Below are 21,605 nucleotides of genomic sequence, written 5' to 3' on the forward strand. Positions count from 1 at the left end.
TATTGTGAGGTGGGGGATCCTTCCTCCCTCCCCAAGAAGCACAGGAGAGAATCTGGTTCTCAAAAAAATCCTGTCAATTCTTCTTCTCCCTCGGAGAAAAACCTATAGATTTGGTGGGTTATTTTTGGTTTGTTTTGTTGTGGGTTTGGTGTTTTTTGTTTTTTGTTGTTTTTTTTTTTTTGAGCCAGTTTTGGTAAACAAGTTGAACCTGCCTAAGGCTAAAGATACAAAGAAATTTAGGGTGGTGACCTGAACTTTTATGCTGAGATATTTTTGCAGAGCAGCTCTGTAACCAGCTTGGAAGCCTTAGGTAATTTGAAGAGGATGCAAGTGTGAAATATCTAAAAAAAACAAAGTTTTTAGTCAACTTTCTGCCTTTCCTGGAGGTGAAGGAGAGAGCTATTATGAATGACCACAGTTCTTTTTTATTTTTCTTTTTTCGTGATGTTTGACACTTGGCAGTGGGGTGATATTTTACACAGTTATAATTCGAAATCTGTTGTTGATGTTTTGCATCTCAGTCCTGGCTGAAATGCAAATAACCATGCAGTTTGGTAGAACAGGTATAATTTATACCCCCAGGACACTGACTGAGGATAATTCTGCAAGGTCACAGATATTTGCCTTCCCTCCTGCAAATGCACTGGGAAATATTTGTCCAAACTCCTTCCTTGTCCTGCTATTTTGCTTAAGCTGGAACATAATGCAGTGAAATTTGTGAAAAAAATAAGTGCAGAAACTTTAATAAATTTTCTTTCTTATTGAGCACAAGCTCACCAGAGAGCTCCTGCATCTGCTGCTGTGTCCCAGTGCTTGCTTGGGGCAAAAGTGCTCAGGTGGGACAAAAAATTCCCCTTTAGGTTGTGACACAGGAATGGAATTTTCAGCACTGGAAATTCACTGTGAAAATAGTACTGGAAGCTGTCCAGTTGCAAAAGATTTGCAGATTTCTGAAAAAAAAAAACCCCAAAAACCAAAAAAACCAAGAAAAGAACAATATACCAAGCTGAAGTTAGAGTTTTAGGACCTGTCTAAGCATAGATATATGGGGAAATAATTATTTTCTTGCCTGGCTAGAGGACTGCCAGCTTTCATACTGTCAGTAAGAATGCACATGTAACCTGAATAACACATAATCATGTCTCACTGCAACTTAAAGATATGATTTACAGGACTGACAGGCTTTGTTGTATCAGCATTGAGTGGTTGCAGCAGAAAGAAAAATGCACTTCAGGTACCTAGAAATTATTTAGGCTGGAAAATACATCATGTTTTTAATTCTGTGAATTGTTATGTCTCCGAGTAAGCCTTGTATGCAAAACATTTTTACTTCTCTCAGGACCATTAAACATAATATTCTCATTTTCCCGTTACTGCAGCATTTTTGCAGTTTGGTAATAAGTATTTTTTTTTTTTTCCTAATCCATCTGTGCCCACTGTGTTTGGTTTAGCCCACTGCATGCAGCCTTCATTTCTGGCAGTTTCATGAAAATCCCTTCCATTCTGGGGACAAAGCTTTGCCATGGTATTGCCACTCCCTGCAGCAGGAGGTGTTTAAATTCCCAGTTTCATGTTGACAGCACTGTGGTGACAACTTTCTTTCTTGGTCCCTTCTGCAACCATCCCATGATTTCCACTATCAGTGTAAATAATGAGTGGCTAAAAAAAATGGAACCAAGTGACTTGAACTGCCCTTTCTATAAATACAGCATTTTCCTGCTTCATTTTCCCAAGGGGATTTGTTCCAGTGCTGTTTGTTCTGCAGTCTGGAGTGTGTTCATCTCCTGCTTTCACCAGGGTGTATCAGGGGTTCCTGGCCCAGCATCACTACTAAGCAAATATTAATGAGTTAATTGATGGGATGCTAGAGATGATAAAAGTTAAAGCTGCTGCAGACAAGTTTTTGCATTGTAAGTGGGATTTTTCCTCTCTCAGGGGAAGGGCTCAGTCTTGAGCAGAAGGTGACAGCACAAACTGAATTCTTTACCTTTGTTACCTACATTAATTTCCTACAAGGAAAGATTTGAAACTCGGAGATCGTGGCCTGTGTCAGTTCCATAAATTGGCACCGAGCTTTGCCATGCCATGGTTCATTGAGGTCCCCAGGCAATATTTAGTGTCACAGAATAAGCAGTGCTCCAGTTAACACGGTCCTCTCTTATGCAGGGAGATGCATTTATGCCTTTCAAGACAAAGAACCTTTTCACTATATGTCCAACTATTATTCTGTTAGTTCTTTGTGGGGAATTACCACATCTTTGTTTTCCTTTGGGCAGGGAAAGAGCTGTGCATGTTCTCACTGAAAAGCCCAGTGTTTGAAGACACAGCACTTACAGGAGGATTAACTTTTTAAAAGACTCGAGGGTCCCTGTGGAGTTGCTTGAGCCCATTAATAAAAGTTTGGATTTTTAACCTAATGTATTAATTGTGTTTGTCCAATTCCTGGAGGACCGGTAGATCAAATTAATCTTAATTAAATTTAAGCCTGTGATAGGAGGGGAAAAATGAGAAAAAAGATAATATTGTAGTGTTTAAAGCTTGAAAGAATCACTAGACAAGCAGACTGTTACTTTTTCTGGTTAAAATGTAAATGAATTTTAAATTTATTTCTGTAAATACACTTTAACTCATTTTTAGACCTTGAATAATATGGTTGGTGACTGCTGTGCTCTTGTCTTCATGGGGAGATTGTTTTTCAGACCAATAGGTTGAAAGCTCTTTTGATAAAACCCATCTTGTCGTGCTAAGCCTGTAAATTATTTTGATGAAAATTTGCAACTCTAATGGGAATATTAATACTAGGAACAAAATTTCTATGGTGGATGTTTCCATATACTCAAAAGAGAAAAAGCTGAATGTGATAAAGATGGAAGCCACTTATGTTTGTGTTCTCAAGTTGACTTAAATCTTCCATTCAAATCCTGCTCTAGGAATCCTTAGATGTGTGAGACCATGCAGAATTACTTAATCTCCAGAGGATGTCTGCATTTTAATAAAACAGATGTCAATTTTGCATCTTGAGGTCTATTTCTTGTTTCTGTGGAAATTTTTTTCTTTTGATTTAAATCCAACAGAAAGGATTTTTTTTTTTTTAATACTTGTCTTTATCAGGCTAATATCACCCTCTTGTAAAGCAACAAAACATCTCCCATTTCTTATTCTGAAGAGTGTATTTAGTGCTCCTTCTCATCTCTCCTAACAAAATTTGGGCACAAATAGGCATCACCAGAATTTTTTTTCCCCCCCGTTATATTAGTTTTTAGGGCTATGAAAGAGAGCATTAGCTTTGGTCTCCTAGAAACATTCTTGTTAAGAGCTGTCATTTACTCCTGCCTTTGGCCTGGTTTTTTATCCACCTTGTTTTCAAGCAATTCCTAGAAGCTTGCAGGAAGTTTAGCACAGGATGTTCTTGGTGTAATCCACTTAATATCATTGGGATTTTTAATACATTTATGTCCTAGGTGGGCAACAAGAAGTGTCTGGTTTATGTTTGGGGATGTTTTTTGGCATGGCAAGACACTGACAGCAGTGTTTTGAGCCTCCTGGGAGGTGAAAATATTTAAATATTTCCTCTGGAGAACTATTGTGATGCATCAAAAATTTTCTCTCTCTTCTTTTTCCTGTGTCTCTATCGTGTGTGTGTGTCCTTCCTTTATTTTAGCAGCCTTTATTTCACCCTAGCAGGCAGAGGGGAAACTGTAGATTTATTATTAAACTCTAATAAAGGTGCACAAATTGTTCTGAGGCTCAGGACAAATGACACTGCTTGGGCAGTGTAAATAATGCAGAGGGTGACCTGACAGACTGGAGGCACTTCTAGAATTTCTCACCTCATCACATCTCCTGCAAACAATTGGAAAAAGCTTCCAGTTAGGCTGGCAACTGTTGCTTTCTTCATTAAATTTAAAACGATTGTCCCCAGTTTCTTATACTTTTCTCCTTTTTTTTTTTTTTTTTTTTCCTAAGCCTCACTGTGCACTTGTGTAAGATGTATTTTGCTTTTTTAACCTCGTGTTTTGTGATTTGCCCCAAGTTTATTCCTCCATGCAAAAATGTGAAATCTCCTCTTTCAGCCTACAAAGAACAGTGTTTTGTTCACATTTTTCTTGAATTTGTTTACCAATTCGAGGTTTTTATCTTTTTATTCATCACGATGAATTGATATTTTATGGCCAGAATTGCAAGTCTGAAAGAAACTTTGAAGGCATAAAATAACAATGTAATTAATGTTGCTTTAAATGGTTAGAGCAGATTTCTGATTTTATTTATTTTTCCCCAGAAAAATTCTGGTGGGATGATTAAAATGATGAAACATTGGATTAGGAATTGTTTGTTCAGCAGGGTTTTATGTGTGAGTGTGCTCAGCATTGGTAATGACTCTATGCAGTGAACAAAACCAAACAAAATTGAAATACTTTGTTGATGGTAGCAAGGTAAAATTGTAGATATTCTTGGGAAACTTAAAGGCTTTTTTTTTTTTTTTTTTTTTTTTTTCCTCAAAAGTCCATTTTGGCCGTGAAGATTTTTAATGTCCTCACTTTGTTATCTAGCAATGTTGATTTAGAGTTGGTCTGCTTTGAACATAATTGCCAGGCAAAAATAATGTGGAAATATGAGAGAGATGCACAATGGTCAATACAGAGCCAAGAAAAAAAAATATCTGTGTAACCACTGGGGGGTTTTTTGGGAATTTTTTTTTTTTAACAGTTTGCAGGGAGGTTGAGCATTTTGTGTTTGTTTTTCTGCATGATCTGTTAGCTCAGGATTAGGCTCTTTTATTTGTGGTGTAAATCCTGTTCTTGGCCTACAATGAATATTAATTAACTTCTGTACTTCTGCGTGCTGTGCTGCAGAATCAGCTCCTTATTAGTCAGGCAAATAAAAGCATAAATGAGATGATACAAGGAAGTCCAAGAGAATCTGGGATCAGATCAAGGGCAAACACCCTTGTTCCAAAATTATAAAACAGAGGAAGAGAGATAATTAGAAAAGTTGGAAGGTATTTAAGCATGAGGATTTCCTTTTAATACACCCTGAACTTTTCGAAGGGCATTACTGTGAGCCATTATTGAAAGCATTACTTTTTAATAGGCTTCAATAGAAGAAACATTAACAAGACAACTTTTATAGAGGTGAGTGGTGGTTTTTTTGTTCTTCTGGGTTTTTTTTTTTTGAAGAAGTGGAACCTTTTAGAAAGCTGATTCCTAGCTCAGACTTGATTAAAGGAATATTGTTTTTTGTATTTGACCTTTGCAGGGCTCCTGATGAATATTTGGCCATTATTGGTGCCTTTCTGCCCTTACAGGAAACTGAGGGAGGGAGGGACCTTGTCCTACAGCAGAGGAGCTCTCGTGTTTGTCATGTTTGTTATTGTCCTGTAGGATCTGAGTAGAATATCTAAGTCAAAATCTCCAGAAATCCTTGCCCTTCAGACAGTCCTGAGCTCTGTCCTGGACCATTTCTTAAAGCCCAACCAACCAAAGGGAAAAAAACCCAAAAAACCAACCAGAAAACCCAAACCCTCCCTCCTAAAACCCCACATTTCAACAATAAACCACATTTTTGTAGTTCTTATCACTATGACTTTACTACCACTTTTAATGTGATTTATTCCCATTGCAATAGGAATTAGAAGTTATGCTCTATTTGGGAGCATTGCAGATTTTGTAGAAGGAACAGAGCAGCTCTAAGGAAACTGCCACCCTGTCCTTGTTGTAATCTATTGGATTCTTGATTCTTCCTTTCAAAATAACCTGCCCCTTTCTTAATTAGACCTGTTAGTTGGCCTGAAAACAGATTTGTTCTCTTTTTCTTTCCCCCCATGTATTACTAGACTAAAAAAAGCTATTACACACATTGCTTCTCATAGTTGCATTGATTGTTTTTTGTTTTTATTTTTTTTAGGTAGATTTAACTTGGCATGTGATTTAATGTGCCTTATTGTGTTACAATAAACCATTAATTTGTGAAGTAGAGGTCAATAATGAGGGGTTCAGGGGCTGTGGTCTGTACCAGTGGTGGAGTAGAAGAAAAAAGATCAAAGTGGTTAAATTGTGTAAGAGGTTCTTTGAGTCAGAGCAGATGGATTCTGATTTTGGTGGGCAATATCAGAAGAGGCTGGAAAACATCAGCAAGAGTGCAGAGCTTTGATCCCAGTGCATTAGATGTGATTCTAACTGGGAATGAGTGTAAAGGCAAAGGTAAGAAATGACATTTGAGAAAATGAAGAGATGGACTGAAAATTCTGGCATCCAGATGTCTCAATACTGTGACTCCTTTGTGATTCCCAGGTAAAGGACAGCATGAGCTGCTGGAGACTATCTGGGTTTATAACTATAAACAATGGGGTTTGATGTGCATGAGTATAGGAAAAAAATTAAGAGGTTGATAGATATTTTAGGTGTTTCAGAGGCCATGTCCATGGTGTGCTCTGTTTTGGGATAAAAATGTAATTAATCCAAGTTTTGATATAGCTTCAAAGTAACTTCTGATTACACCATGATGGGGAAAGTTCTCTCTCCTCCTCAGCTACAAAGAGAGAATTATTGGCACAAAAACTAATTTATTACTATAGAACATGCATAAAATAACTTTTATGGCCACAGTGGCCCTGATGTGGTGGATGTCTGTAGGTGGATTGATGTGAAAACCCCTGTGCTGTCCTTTGAGGAAGTGATTTCAAAAGGCTGCCTGAATTTGTGCTTTCCTAAATAATCAGGAAACATTCAAGACCTTCCTGATGGAACAGTTCCCCAGTGCTAGGAAGGGCCAGGTTCCTAATCTGTGCATTAATAAATGCACAATATTAAATTGATATCAGTCTGAACCAAATGATCTTTCATTCACCTTTTGGCCCTGAGTTTTACTATGGAGTTATTGATTGTTCCTTTGTGCTGCCTCCCCATCCTTCTTTTAAAGGGATTTCTATTTTCTGGCTTCCTTCTTCCCCATCCTGAGAAGTCTTACACAACAAATAAGCTGTAATAAATCTATAAAAGGCAATATTTTTTTTTTTAAACAAGCTTCTCGATTTGTTAAATTTTTGCACGCATACTGGAAATTTTTTTGGGGTGTGCTTTTCCCTTCTGAAAAAGTAAAGAGAGCCTGACTTTTCAGGCTGCAGCAGGACACTTGCCTGGATTATTTCAGCTCCCATTTTACAAGAGGGCCAGCAGAGGAAGCACCTGATAGCAGGCAGCTGGGAAATGAAGGGACTGAGCACCGTGGACATTTGGGTAATCTCTAGTGCTGAGACATGCCAAGAATGGATGTTTTACTCCACTCCATCCACGTTCTCGTGTTTTTGGGGTTTTTTGGTGATTTTTTTTTTTTTTTTTCCTTTGCTGAACAGGAAAATGGAACAAAAAGGAATTAGCATGGTTACATTTCACAGCCTAATTTCTACTGCTCTGAGCAAACAACCTTCCCTTCTAAGCCAGTGGTAGGATGGAAAATAAATCCCTGAAATAAATGCAATGTCTTTGGGTGGTGCAGAGGGAATGCAAAGGGTGAGCAGGGATATGATGGGTGATTTTGGCCACAAGGCAGTATCTGGAAATGGGCATTTAGAACGTTCCTCAAGTCCCACCGAGTGTGCCAAGCCTGAGAATCAAGGGCTGAGCATTTCTGCTCACGTTTCAGAGTGACTAATAAGAAACCAACCCCTTCTTGCACTCTCCTGTTCTTTTCCAAAACCCGAATTATTTTTTCTTTCTGCTTTTTCTGACACCACACGTGATGCTTCCCACACATCTCTTAAGCTGCATCAGTCCCTGTCAAAGGTATGGGAATGGATGTGGTTTTTCAGAGCATTCCCAATCTTAGGATGTCCCTGAGTGGGAGTGGGTGGTGAATTTAACCCCCTGTGCCTGTTTGCCATTGCAGTGCTCTCCAGGCTCATCCTGTCAATCTCTAGGGCCATTTGAAGATAATAATCTAATTTTCCTAAATAATATCCTGTTCTCAGTTTTGGCTGCTTTACCCCATGTGAGTACCTAAAGGGACAGGTTTGTCTTTTGGAGTGCTAGCAAGAAATCCCAGCTCTGTGGAAATGTAAGACCAGCTGTGTATTGACTTCAAGAAAGCAGAAACTCAGCTTCTGGAAGCTTTTAAAATTAAAAATCTCTCTTTTCTTCAATTGAAAAAAATAATAATAGTAGGGTTTCTACCAAGATATGCCTCTAGCAGGTAGAATAAGGGTTTACATATGAATATATTTTACTGTGTAACTTTAATGCACTGAGGTTCAAAAGTGGATCCAAGCTGAATATATGAAAGGAATTTTTATCATGCCTGAGACTAATATAATTTGTCTCCTATTTCAAGATAAAAATAGTACTGATTGATTTATTAAACTTGATCCTTGCAGAGTTTGAAAACCAAACATTGTGGCAGTAGGAATCTAAAACTGAAAGCAGGTTTCATTGTCTACCCTGTAAGAAGCTGAAACTGAAAAATATGCAGAAGTAAACAAGGAAACAGCTTGGGACAATAACCACTGAAATCTAATATCTGGCTGTGGATAAACCAGGTCTGACATTGATGTACAGAACCAAGGAAAGTGTAAACACTCAGAAGGTAACAATAATAATAATAATAAATATCTGTAGCAATTTTGAGCTCCTATGGCAATGAACAGGGACAGCTTTTAGACATCAAACTGGATTTACATCAGTATAAGTAACATGAAATACATTTTGCAGTTCTCTTGTCTTCCCCTTGGATTTCTGCCTCTCTTGGGGGATATTTTATTCATCTCTTTAGGATAGATATTCTGTAGTGGAATGATAATGCAGCATTTTGGAATTATATTGTTGAATATTATCTTTTAAGTGTCTGACTTGCACATGAGTGGTGTGGAGGCTTCCTTTCCTTTTGGCTTGCTGACAAAATGATGCAGCATCTTTGCCCATCAGAGAGAAGAGATGGGCATTTGTGTGGCAAATGTGACAAATCTGTCTGTGGTACATTGGGAAAAATTGTATTTCTAGAGATGCTGGAAGGAGTCTTGCATTGTGTATCTGGTGAAATGAGTGTTTTTGTCAGTCAAGAAACGTTCACAAATGTAAATGTGAGCAGACCTGCTGCAGAATTAGGCATGGATATGTTTTTGGGGTGTCTCAGGGTCTCCCTGTAGGGTAGAGGGTGTGCATTATGTCTTTTAATTTTAAATTCATTAGTACTTCTAAAACAAGGATTAAAAATGCATCACACTAAAGGATATGTTGTCTCTTTTGACCTGAGCAGTAATGCTTTTATCTTTGCCTTGCAAAGAGGCTTTTCCCTGTGCACTTACCCATCAGCTCCTGAAAGGCCAAAAGGGGTAAAAGCTGAACTTGGAGGAGGTTTTTTGTTGGTTTTGGATTTCTTTAGTTTTGAGGGTTTGGGTTGTTTTTTTTTTCTAGATTACATAAATGGCTGATTTAGGAAGAAAATATTATGTTAAATAAACTGGTGTGTGATAATTTCTTTTTCCTGTGTGCTGCATTACCATCCCAACACACTGCCTCTCTCTTTTCCACGTTCTCAAACCCTGCTGGTGTGCACGAAGAGACTCACATTAAAAACACAAAAAAACAAAAAGGAAGAGAGCTAATTACAGCTGCTTTTAATGCTGTGGAAGAAATGTTTTAAAAAATAGTCCAAAAGCCCCTTCCCTACTATTATTACTAATTTCCCAGAGAAGCAGTGGTTCTACATCTGTTCACTTCCACTCACTTTGGAGAGTGTGACTGCACTTCTTCAATACAAGGTTATACCAAGATAATTGTTTTTTTTTTTTTTTTCCTCCTCTTCTTATTAAATAAGTTTGGCTGGGCTACATTTACTTGGATTAAACACAAGCAAAAAGAAAACTCACATTGGTTCAGGAAGTTTGTTTTGTGGTTCTTTGGAAAAGAACATTCTGTCTGCTCTTTGCAAAACCAACACAAACTGTCTCTTGGCACAGACACCATTCTTGGTGGATACCTCCCTTTAGATTATCTCTCTGCTATTTTGCAGGATTAAGAATCACAGTCCATATTTCCTGGGTAAATCCTGCCTTGTGTAATTGTGCTTTTATTTGTGAGTCACATCTGCAGTGGTAGTTACAATTAAATCTTCTAAACTCTGTTTGAGATCTGCTGATGAAAGATGCTGAATTATGGAAATAGTGATTATAAATTTTAGGGTAGTAAATATGGTTTATGCAATAGCACTTATTTAGAAGTGGTTATATCTCATTGTAGAAATGATCATGTCAATATGATAATGAAAAAGAGCTGTAGAGGCACAAAGTGAGACTGCAAGAGGCTTTTATTTATTTTGTAATTGAGGAATTGTGTGTGAGTTTTGTGGTGAAATGTCCTTTTCTCTTTTGGCTTTTTAAAGGATATCATTAAGCTACTCTGTGCTATTAAGGGGATAATGCATTTCTTGTGCTGGTAGCAGACATTTCTCACATGTGAGAATCTGGCAGGAGCTGCAGGAATTGGGAATAACAGCAGGGAAGGAAATGTGCACTGTGCAACCTCCATCAAACAGGGAACAATCTCTGGTGCCCTCTTTTGATAATATATTCGGTGGAATCAGTTAGGGGAGGATCTTAATAAGTTATTGGACTGATTCTTCAAGTGCCTATAATTCTACTGGCTTGGGCTCTGGCTAGAAGGGAAAATAAAGATATCTTGTACCTTATAGGAGGCAATCCTACATGTAGTAAATAATATTCCCAGAGAGTGATAAAAGCAAATCAAATCTGTCCTGTAACAGCTTTGAATCGAGCTGAAGGTTTACACACACATTTGGATGTAAGTTTTGAGAGTTATTGTTTTTAGCATAAAAGGAAAACACAATGAAGAGCTCCAACCTTCTGAACTTTCTATTTCCATACATTTAAATCCAAAGACTCAAGTCTTTTGAATGTCATGTCTTATCTTTCCAGAAAAGCCTTTTCCTATAATTAAAAGGGCATCAATTTTTCTAATTGTTGCCAAATCCAATCCCAGCCTCCCACACAATCATTTCACCCTTCCCTCCCCCTCCCATCATTGTCTGATATTTTGTTTGCACAGTCCCAATTCATTAACTGTGTTCATGTCCAGGGCAGCAAACAGAGGAATCACATTAGCAAGGAGGAGCTCAGAAACTCACCAGTGAAATCTGTTTTTTTCCTTTTGTGTTTTACACTGGCTTTCAGATGAGAATCCCAAAACCTGTAACAAATTTCAGAGATAAGGAGCCTGGAAACAATGAGTGTGCTACTGTTTGCTACTTCCTTTTCTTAGCAGAATTCTTTAGTCTTCTATTCTACTGAGAAGAATTAATTTCTATGTAAGAAGTTACTGAGATTATGAATTACTATTAGAAAAGAGAGGAGGTAGTATAGTCTGGTTTGCTTTTTTTTGTTTGTTTGTTTTTTCCCTTAGAGGATCACACACAATCATTAGGTAGAGCTGGAAGGAGATCATCTCATCCAACCCCTTTGCCAAGGCTGGGTCACCTGGAGCAGGGGGGTTGTGGAATCTGCAGGAAAGGGAGAATTCCACAGCCTCCCTGGGCAGCTCTGCCACCCTCAGTGTAATGTTCTGCCTTGTGTTAATTGTGTTTATTTAGTTTATGGCCACTGCTCCTTGTCCTGTCACTGGGCACCACTGAAAGGAGCCTGGCACTGTTCTCTTGGCACCCCTTTGAGATATTTCCATGTATTAATGAGATCTCCTCCCTGGAATAACCAGGCCCAGCCTCCTTATCTTTCTGGGACTTGATCCATGTTTTGGAGGGAATGGAATGGGCATGGAAGGATGGAGGTGCCCATGGCCACTGAGCTGGGAAAGGCTGGAAGGCAACCTGTGCTTCCTTAAGGTGTTGTGCTCATGTGCTGCCCTTTCTTCTGAGAGGGTTTCCTGGTCAGAAAAAAACCCAAAAACAACATTAATTGTTTATCTCCCTTCAAATATTACATTTGTAATATTGTAAATGTATATAACAAACGTTACATTTTCAACAGAAATAGGTGATTAACAGATAAACCATCAGTAGAATCTGGTCATATCAGAAAGAAGATTGATAAGGTTTAGTACAAAAACCAGCTCAATATACTTCCTTTTTACATTACTGTGCAACCACTGGATCAATTCAGTTTGACTGAATTGATATTTTGATATATTGACAATATTGATATATTATCACATGTCCTATTATTGAGTTCACTTGGTACTGCTTCTTCCTAGTTCTGTTGCTATATCAAATTGATCTGGATGTTTTCATTTTAATTGGATTTATTGTAAATGGCATTGTAAGGGAGAGGAAATGGAGCCTCTCATAGAAGTCTCAGAATTGGGATAAAGCCAAAATCAAGGCCTAAAGAGAGTAATTAATAAGAAAATTCTGCTGTGAATTGGTCAGATTTGCTAAAATTTGAAGAACTGTTCAGTGCAGAATAGTGCAGCTATGAAGCTGGAAGGGACTTGTATTACAACTAAGTTAGAATAAAGTGATGGATATGAATAAAGAAATTAAATAGAAGAGGACTAACTCTTGGATGTCAGATTAAAAATTGAGGGATAACAAAATTTTTGAAGGGTTTTAGGGTGGAGGCTGTTCAGTTATCTGGACCATGAGGTTCCTGTTAGCTGCACAGAGGAGTTCTTTTTGGTATTTACTGGCATTTAGGAAATTCACACTGACAGTAGTGGGTGAACTCTAACCAGAGCTGTGTTTCTGCCTGTCATGCACTGAGAGAAATCACATTTTAAAGAGTCAGGGATTATCAAGCTGAACTCATTGTATAATTGCAAAGCTGAACTTATTTCTTTTCTGGTTTCCAGTGATTTGTCCTGTTGGGCAGCTGCCTTCTGAGTTCCTCTGGAGAGATGCCAGCCAGCTGAACTGAGCAGGAGCAGGGACAGCATCAACCCAGGCTGAAGGTTTTTAAGCCCAGCCCTGTGACATTTGCACAAGTGATCACTGGTGAGTTGTACATAAGCACAGCTCGTCCCTCTTTTCTCTTTTCTGAGTTTCTGGATGCACAGACTGCCCTGCCTTGCTTGTTTTTCCCAGAGTGTGACTGATGGGCTTAGAGGAAATGAGAGTGACCCAGGTTAACAGCAAATCTTAGGAAATCCTTACTATTTGTGTGTATGTTTATGGATTATTTTCCCCTCTTCCCCCCACTGGATGAGTAATGTCCTGCTGAGGCCAAACTTCAATTCTGTAGCATTTGTGTGTTATATTAGATGATATCACTGTGCTTTTTTGTAACCAGAGGAGATTTTATACCCTCTTAGTGCTTCCTAGCCTGGAAATCCAAGCTGTGGGGTTCTGATAACAGGAGGAGTGACTGGCTGCTGTCAGCACAGGGCTGATTAAAAATGTGTGTGTGTGCTGCTTCACTCCCTGCCCAGCTGAATAGAAAATGAAACTACCCAAAGCCTTTTATGTAAGTGCATGGATTTGGCTTTTTTTTTTTCCTGTTTAAATCTCTGTGTGGCTGTGTGCAGTCAAACTTCATCCCCAGCTTCCTTTTGAAGATGCTGTGTAAAGAAAAGAGTGAGCTTGTTCTGACCTCTGAGCATGATCCTGTTTCCAGTTCAATACCAGGCATAACCTCTCTACAAAATGCAAGAGCTAAGAATTAATTTTTTTAGAGGATAGGTGGTTTCCAGTCAGTTTTTCCAATCTGTGTTTTTCCTTGATAAAACAATGGCAATCTGCTTCTTCCAGAAGCTGAAATGCTGTGATTCTTTGACAGCAAATGTGTGGAGAGCTGCCTTACACCTTGTAACACCCTGCTTTATTTAAGACTCTGTCATGCTGGGCTGACTGCTGTTTTCCTGGAAGTGTGGCACCAAGGAATTATTGATGAGATGCAGCCTGGTCTGTAAAACACACGTTTGCCATCAAAAACAACATATGTGTCCCTAGCTATGGCTAACCATTTAAAAAATCTCTGTGGAATATGGGGGAGATAACCCCTCTATACATGGAAAGAATCCCATTAAAGCATCAGCATGACACAGCATCAGGGGCTGAATTGTCCTGTGAATATCAGATTAAAGGCTTTGTGCTTTAGGCAGAACTACCTGAAGGTCTCTTCTGGAGCAGGTAGGAGGAGAATCCTGTCAGGATGGGTGCAGGAAGGGTAAAATTCATCCAGGGCACTTGTCTGGCTCTTTTAGGTCTCTGCCTTATTGTTTAAAAGGCTGGTTGGGACACACTGGACAAAAACCTGAAGGTCAGTGCTGTCCTGAGCTATACCAGCAGAGCTGGAAAATTATCCTGGGCTGAAAAATTATGAGGGTAATTCTGCTTTATGCTGGAGGAGGCAAAGGCAGAGCAAGGAATGCAAGCGCATTATTTCAAGGTCCTGTAACCTATTAAGCCAAACTAAAATAAGTAGGCTTTAATTAATGGAAAGTTTAGGAAAACAAATGTGGTGCTATTATCACATAACCACTGCAAGCTGGAACATACCTGTCCTTAAGTTCCTTTCCTTTTTATTGCTGTTGCCCTTCCTGCTGCAGTTCAAGCATAACAGCTGCTGTCCTGGGAACCACTGAAGGGAGATGCAGTTCCTTTCTGCTGCTGGAGAACTCTGAACCCCAGCACTTAAATAATACACCAACTTTAGTGCTAACAGCAGCAGCTTTGCAGGAGAAAGGCTTTCAAATTGTTGCAATTGATTTTCAGGATGTGTAGAAATAGAGAAAGCAAGGTAGTTATTGAAGCAGTGCTTTTTTTTTATATAAGATTATTGTCACTTGGGTAGGTACACATTTTTTTTCACTCGTGAACGCTTTCAATTATTAAAATTTAGAGACCAGAGATATTTTTAGAAGCCAGATCATTCCAGTGGAAGCACATCTGTGTCTTGGTCAGGGAGGACACCAGTTTGGGACAAATGTCTGTGTTGTGTCTGAGCTCTGAGTCACCAATGCCAGCATGGGGAGAAGGCAGAACCTTTGCTCCCTTGTAACCTGGGTGGGAAACCAGCTCCGTGTGGAGAGAGAGGAGTTCCTTTTGAAACTGCAGAACACCAGGAAGAGGTGCTGAAAATCCAGTGCACGAATAAAGGCTGAGTCAAGGCAGTGCCTCCCTGTCCTGGCAGTGCTGATTGTGCTGTGACATAAATCCCTGTGTGCTCTGGGGACACCCAGTCTCGTGGGTTTGCCTATGGCTGCACTTAAGAAACGCCTGGGAACTCAGATGCAGGTTTTCAGTTCGTTGGTTTTTAGTTTTTTTTTTTGTTTGTTTTTTTGTTTTTTGTTTTTTGTTTTTTTTTTTTTTTTTTTTTGTTTTGTTTTGTTTTTTTTTTTTTTTTTTTACCCCCACCTATTTCTGAGAGCACTGTAGAGCACAGAACTTCAAGTGCAGGGTGTCTGGGGAGTGTCCTGCCCTGGGGCTCGAGTGCTGTTTTGCACTTTGCTTGCATTTCCACTCGATTACTCTTTCCTACCTGCAAGTGCAGTGTAGGCTTGGAAACTGGAGTTCGAGCTTTCATTTGGAAGCTGAATTTTCTTCCTTCTTTTTGGCTTTTTAAATTATTATTTTTATTCCTAGTTCTTATTTATAGCATCAGAACAGTATTATCATAGAATCATAAAATATTTTACATTGGGAGGATCTTTGAAGACCATGTAATACAACTCCCTTGCAATGGTACAATGGGACATGTTCAAGCAGAGCAAGTTTCTCAGAGCCCCATCCAACCTGACCATGAAAGTTTCCTGGGATGGGGCACCCACCACCCTTCTGGGTAACCTCTTTTACCACCTTCATTGTAAAAAAAATTCCTTATATCCATTCTAATTCAACCTTCTTTAACTCTCCAACCATTGCCTCTTGTCCTATTGCTGTGGGCCCTGATAAAAAGTCTGTCCTCATCTTTCCTTGAAGCACCAAATCACTGAAATGATTGGCTGATAGAAATATTGCAGAATCAGGTAAATCAGGTGGTTGGATGCTGGAACACACTGACAGAAATTGTGAACCATCAAAAGCCTGTAAAAGATTAATGGTTAGTTACCAATGACTGTTTTGAAACTCAAGAAAAATGATAGCTTGAGCCATTGGGATAAATCAAACCACCCTTTTTTAACATAAATTTTGCTTGGATCCAAAAGCACTGAAGCTGGATGGATATTTCTGATGATTTTACAACAGCAAAATTTAACTTTTATTTCTTGACAGGAGTAAATGAGAGATAATGAGATTTGTTATCTGCTCCAATCACCTGTGGCTTTGATTAAAAAAGAAAATTCCTAGGAACCACTGGTTGTTTTTTGGTGGTTTTTTTAATCCTGTAATTCAAACCAAATATATCTTTTAAATCCTGAGAGCTGGCTGCTCAGGTGGGGGATGTGCTTTAGGCCAGGTAGAGAAATTTGGGCATTTTCAGTGTTGCCATTGCATGTGGTGTTGGCTGCTGGTGCCCACGTGTGCCCTGTGTTCTGCAGGACAAAGCCCAGTGTCACAAATGCTCACTGAGTGTTGACAGCTTGTCATTACAGAGTGTCCTGGCTGGTAGTTGAAAAGCTTTAGAAATGCTCACAATCTCTTTCCTCGAGTGACCCTGCAAGCATTGGGGTTTGTTCTTTCCAGATTTAGGTAATAAAAAAAAAGTCTCTCTGCTTTTCACCTGTGCTGAGTTCACAATTATTTCATTGTCTCGGCTGGAGTTTCGTGGCATATCCAAAATCATTAATCTCCCGTGGGGTGAGAGAGGACGTGAAGAAAAGAAGTGGGGAAGGGAGGGGAAGGACAGGATGGTAGCTAAACAGATTGGGGTTGTCTGGGGTTCAGGTGGGGTTTTTATTTTACAGCAGCCATTCTGGGGGAGCACGTGGAGTGACAGTGCTGTGACACGGAATATGGCACTCACTGGGTGGAAAAAAGGAATTGTTTACCTTCTCTCTCCTTTTACCCGGGGCTGTAGAAGAATTTTATTGTTTAATGCATCCATGTGGCCATTCTCTGCTGAGCTGCTGAAAGTGGAAATGTGAGCCCCAATGAGGTAAAAACAAACCCAAGCAATTCAATCCCTGCAGGCTGCAAGCCTTGAGCACCTTTGCTCTCTGTGTCACAGGGACAGGGCTGGGTGAAGCCAGCCTTGACTTGGCTCCCACCTTTGTTTGGAGGTTGCTGTGGTGATGAATAACCTTTGCAGAGGGTGTGTGAGCCCCTGTGAGCTCCTGCCTTGGCTCTGGCAGATAAAGCAAAGCCCAAGGCTCCCCATCCCCATATCAGAGCCTGTACCCTGGCAGTGGGCTGGGCTCCCAAAATAAGTCAAAACTGCTGTCTCAGAGCTGCTTACTGGCATGGTGGAGATCTTCTTATCACTTCCCCTCATTGCTTTCCTAGCAGGCAGCAGCAGCCTGGGTGGTGGCAAAGCTGTGGCTTTGTTCCATGGCTGGGAAGGGGAGCTGATGTTCTTTATTCGTGCAAGATTTGACACCTGAGCTTTGTCTCCTCACCTGGCCTTGAGGAAGGAGAGTAGGTAGGGCAAGAGACTGGCAAAGGAGCTCTGTAGAAGGAAACAGAGAAATATTATTATCCAGAAGGCCTGTCTTTTTTTCTTTTTTTTACCCCCTACCATTTTCTATATGGAGGAAATTTGTTTCTTTTCACTCCCCATTTATCAATAAGTGTTAACAACAAATTATTGTTAAATGCTCTGCAGCTCAGAATGGAAGTGTGTTTTTCTTACTGAGACACGAAAATGTGATCTAAACACCACTAAGTGTGTGAAATTTGGAATTCTACACAAGCATTACATGCTTTTCTCATAAATTCACACAAGTACAAGTGTACTTGGATGATACAAGTGTCTGAAGATGCTATAAATATCACTTCTAGATAAGAATTACCCTCTAAAATGTCCTGGAAAGTTGTTTTCCCCCTTTCCTAGAAAACCTTAGCAGGAATTGGCAAGAATGAATTGTTACCTAAGGCAACTGATGGAGAATTTTCCTCCCTGCATATCACCCTTCTTCCCAACATCTGTGCATAGATGTTCCCTGTGCACAGCTCATAGGAAGTGCTCTGTGAAAGACTGAGTCACTCAGAGATGATCCATGACTTTTAGAATGCCTATTTTTGCTGCATAATTCCTGAAATTAAAAGAAAAAAAAAATTTAAAAAGTGAATTACTCAGCTGTGTCAGCTCTCCACCTCCTCAGAATGGGTGGTTGCATTGGTCAGGCTGTGCCTTGCACTGCAGGACCAAAGAGGAAGATGAAAACTTTATAAAAGCAGTGAGGCCTCTCACAGTGTTTAAAATGAAGTTAGCAAAGGCAGGTCCATGTTCCTCCAGTGCATGACTGATGGATCTTCTTTCTGAGTTAGAGCACCTGGGGAAAAAAACCTGCTCTCCTTTCAGCAGTTTTTGAGGCTTGTCACCTTGAAGTTTTCCCCAGTACCATTTAAAAAGCTGTCAGCTCCTTTTAGTGACTTACTTAGTTAAAATCACCTTCACTAAGGAGTATTTAATTACATCTTCTAATACCTTATTCAGGCTGTCCTCCTGGATTTTTGAGAATCTGGAGAATGCTGCTAATAGAGCAGAGCCAGCATTTCTAGGAATAAATTAAAGGCAGTCCCAGAGCTGTGCTTTTTACATCTGACACATTCTCCAAGGCTAGCATGGTACCTCCCATAGCCCTTCAAACTCATTTGTTCCATTCCAGCCCAGCCTTTTGAAATGTTTTGTGATGAATGAGTGTGCTGTACAGGCCCAGGATCAGGAGCAGCTGCTCATAGTCGTGCATTCAATGGAATCCATCTGTCAGTGGCCTCTTCAAAGTGTGAGTTCCACATTGTCAGGAGACCTGCTTGCAGCAGTTAGCTGGGTGCTGTTTGCCAAAAAAAGAAAAAAAAAAAAGAAAAGGACAAATCCAAAGGAGGAGTGCCTGGATGGGCTCTGGGGTAGCCCTGTGGATCTGCAGAGCTGAGATGAGAGCAAAGTGGTTACAAGCAGCACTTCTGCACTGACATGCACAGAGTTGTTCAGCTGTACACTGACATTAGGAGCTGACTTGCAGAAAGCTTTGTAGAACTCTCATGTGGTGGTTGCTGCTTGGCTTTTAATCCTGACCCTTTGACCTCATCAACAGCTCTATACATTTTTTGATTGTAGAGTTTTTCTTCAGAGGAGGAGCTGAAAAAAACACTTGTTTAATTCAAATCAGCAAAAGGAGAAACACTGCTTTTTTTGTTTGTTTGTTTTTCCCCTCAGTATGCATGCAGCGTTTTTTATATTCATTTATAAGTAGAGATGAGCCAAATGTATCTCCTGAAGCTGCTTTGCAAACTGCATTTAAGGCAAACATTTCAGCCCAACAAATGGTTATTTCCTGATTGCAATAATTGTTCTCATAATTTTGAGTGAAAACATCAGTCTGTAATATTTTCTGTAAATGACACACTGGATATGGAAGCCAGCTGATTCATGGCCTGAAATATGCTGATCTTATCCAGGGGCAGCTTCTTCTGGTTTCCTTCCCCCATTTTACCCCTCTCCAAGGCTTTTGTGGTGAGGACTGTGTTGGTGCTGGGCTGTGTGTACAGCTCTAGGGAAAAGCATTCCTTGCTGCCAGCAGCTTATTCACCCGAGTATTTCATCTTCATTAAATCATTTCACTTCAAGACAGGCAGCTTTCCTTGGAGGAGCAGAGCAGAGCTTCCTTTGCCACTGTACAACTTTTATTTAAGCTGTGGGAGGGCCATATTTAATTTCTAGGCTCTGCCATGGGGTCTCCAGAGCCCAGCCTTTGGTGGTGAGCAGATCTCCTGTCACGGCATTCCTGGTGCCCTGGGGGAAGCCCAGCCCTGTTTCCCTGAAATAAATTTCTCCATCTCACTTTTGCTGTGGCAACCTCCAAGCAGCTACAGCTCAACGGTGCAGCTGCACTGCTGCTGCATTCCTGGTGCAGGGCTGAGCCAGCCCTTTTTAATTAACAATAATTCAGGGCTGGCAGAAGCACAGAGGGGGTAAAAAAAAAAAATAAAATGTAATACACTAAAACAGAACACCCACGCTGGCTTTGTGAGCTTGTATTTTGTGTCTGTTATCCTATGGCAAGAGAAGAACTCTTAGCTTTTCTTTAAAACAGAGAAAGCAACACTGAAGCCTGTTATTTTTGTGTACCTGGTAAATATAGACGATTTTTTTTTTTTTTTTGGGTGGAAACTCATTAACGTGTTGCACATGGAGAGGTGAGAATTGCACTTTGAGTGAAGAGATTGATTGATTGATTGATGCTGGCTTGTTTTAAGAAAATATGGCTAACAGAAGGAGTCAATACATGCTCTTTTGAATTTTTTTCCTGTAGACTACATTGTTTTTCCTGCATGTGTTTGATGAGGGAGCTGAGTGGGGGAATGCTATTGCTTAATTGCTGACAGGATCTTGTTATCTTCCTTTAAAATCCCTGAGAGTGTTAAAATACAGTTATAAAGACCTGGCACTCATTTGAGCACCCACTTGGGACTTTCTGGATTATAAATATTCAGCATCTGTAGGTGAGCTGCAGATGCAGAGTGAGCACTCAGCCCTTCACCACTTAACCTTACAATTAAAAAAATAAAAAAGGTGTGCACCAGTGAGGTGTGTGAACCACAGTGTCCAAAACATTTCTCCATGTCCCCTGCTCCAGTTCAGGATGGACAGGCAGGACATGCCCAGCCCACTGCTGCAGCACTGGTATGGCAGAGAATTATGAATTAAATTCTTGATACCTCCTCTAGACTGATCATTAATGATGAAATTATGTGCTTTTAAATCCAAGCTCTTTTCTTACCTGTTTTGAAAAATGAGGAGTTTGGGCACTCTTGTGTGCTGTAAGCAGAAAAGCTGATTATTTTGGGCAAAGGGGAGGCTGCTGTGCTAATTTCTTGGTAGACTTAATTAAAAAGAGATCTAATTCAGCTTAGACAGTTCTGATATGTTCCTATGAATTAGTGTTGGGTAGGGTGGTGTGCTCCCTCCAGAGTTTCAGGAAACCAGGAGCTTTGGCCTCTGCCTGCTAATAATTCCCATTATAGAGGTGAAATTCGGGAAAATACACTGTATAGCAAAGAAGGAAATGCACATTCCTTCTGTGAAAAGGAAGAAAAGTAAATTTCAGGACACAGGCAAGGCATTCATACACCTCTACAGTTTTATAACATTGAACTGCAAGCACCACTTCAAGGTTTCAAAGAGGAATGGTATTTTAACCCTCCTATTATTATTATTATTATTATTATTATTATTATTATTATTATTATTATTATTATTATTATTCCCTACTTTTAAAGAGCAAGTTATTTTAAAAAGGGAGTTATTACTTTGGTTTTCATGCTGATCCCCCCTTCAGCATGGGGAACAGACTTTATCTGTGCAAAATTCTCAGCAAAGATCACAAAGCTTTATGCTGTGGTTGATCATGGAGCTGTTAGCAAATGCAAAATAATAAAGCAAATAGATCAAACATGACTCGTTATGGTTATGTATTGCAAAAATGGACTCATTTTTCCTTGTTTCCCAGGATTTTTCTCATGCAAATAAAATGGCTTCCCCTTCTTGTGTAAATGATTTATTCTTATATTTCTAGCAAATCTTTTCTGGATACTTAAGAAAAAAAAAA

At 39.7% G+C, this 21,605-nt stretch overlaps 1 protein-coding gene across 6 annotated transcripts in view; it reads left to right on the forward strand.

The window, feature by feature from the left end:
- The window catches only part of EPS8 (EGFR pathway substrate 8, signaling adaptor), a 124,643-nt gene that overhangs the window by 19,208 nt on the left and 83,830 nt on the right, over positions 1-21,605 (forward strand). For all 6 annotated transcript variants that reach the window (XM_088164538.1, XM_088164533.1, XM_088164537.1 and 3 more), the window contains exon 2: positions 12,810-12,951. The gene's annotated coding sequence lies outside the window, so the exon portion shown is untranslated. The remainder of the gene's footprint in view (positions 1-12,809; positions 12,952-21,605) is intronic.

The sequence above is a fragment of the Sturnus vulgaris genome, chromosome 5 (assembly GCF_052056855.1).
Source record: "Sturnus vulgaris isolate bStuVul1 chromosome 5, bStuVul1.hap1, whole genome shotgun sequence".
In the NCBI taxonomy this organism is placed as follows: domain Eukaryota; kingdom Metazoa; phylum Chordata; class Aves; order Passeriformes; family Sturnidae; genus Sturnus; species Sturnus vulgaris.